Source organism: Aplysia californica, unplaced genomic scaffold (assembly GCF_000002075.1).
Source record: "Aplysia californica isolate F4 #8 unplaced genomic scaffold, AplCal3.0 scaffold00365, whole genome shotgun sequence".
Taxonomy (NCBI): Eukaryota; Metazoa; Mollusca; class Gastropoda; order Aplysiida; family Aplysiidae; genus Aplysia; species Aplysia californica.
Genome location: NW_004797635.1, coordinates 291,307 through 292,573, shown reverse-complemented (window position 1 = coordinate 292,573; position 1,267 = coordinate 291,307).

Here is a 1,267-nt window from a genome sequence, read left to right as displayed (position 1 = left end):
TAACCAGACAAAGTAACTGGGTGGGGGAGGGTTGAACTGTGTACAGCCTTTGTTCCGCTGTGGTATTTTGACGATTCGATTTTTCAAAAGAAGTATTATCATCATTTGAGGCGTAATACCCAAATTAATAAGTGTCACGTGACTGAATGTGCAACTGGAGCTCTGGTGTAGTTATCTTGATACCTCACGGCAAGAAAGTAATAAAAACTGGGTTTAAATTCTCGACTGGATGTCTGCGAATCAAAACAAGGCTGCAGAACACTAAGCAATGACGTTAGTGGATCAGAGAGAGGTAACACTATTCTATCACAGCACGGTGGAATCAGGCGCCCTTCAGGTTTGGGGCATTAGTCCGAGAGCTGGGTCTATGTACAAGTACTAGAACCTTGTTTTTTTTATCATAAAGTTTTTTTCTCTGGTGATTTTGCTTCGTTAGGGTCTCTAGACTTCATATCAGTCGGGGGCCAACTTGTATCTAATGGGCATAATTTTTTCTGCTGGTTGAAATACACCAACCCGTTTCTAGGGCTGGGCAATGAGTCGCTTTAGCAAAATCCGGATAATATGCTAATCCACCTCTTCGGTAAATAATAATATGTTATGAACCGCTTCGACAAATTGGAATTGGTTAGAACCACTTGGACAAATGGGTTAGCATCACTTCAACAAGTGGGTGCGGTCAGGAAAGAGTGTTAAGAGTCTGAATTAGGATAATGTTTCATTGAGAATTATCCGGTTATCCGGATAGTTTATCCGCATTTTGCCCACCTCTACCCGTATCATGCAAGAATGATTGCCGAGCTACTCGTGGACGAGTCGACCAAGATTGGCGCGGGGGTGCTAACGCTAACAGCTCCTCTCGCCGTGATGTCACAGGCTGCACCGAAAGGTGCACAGCACGCCTGCTGTCCCCCCTCGTGATACGGACTCAGCTAACAAAGAATGGAGACACTACACCTCCGTGTAGATTACTAAAAACTAAAGTTCGACAGAATTGAGCGTCAATCGTAGTATCATCACAGAAGGTCGCACGGCGTGTTTATGGGCTGAAAACAAAATGCAAGTGTTCCTCTCTTCAACACCGAACCAATAAACATAAACACTGATGTACGTGTAGAATTCACTAATACTATGGGCATGTTAAGAAATTGAGAACTGTTTGCAATAGCAGATATACACGAATACATGCACTATGTTTCCTGAGTCATTTTATAAAGCAACAGTGTGGTTTTGAGAATTCTAAACGATTCATTCAGAGGGGGGGGGA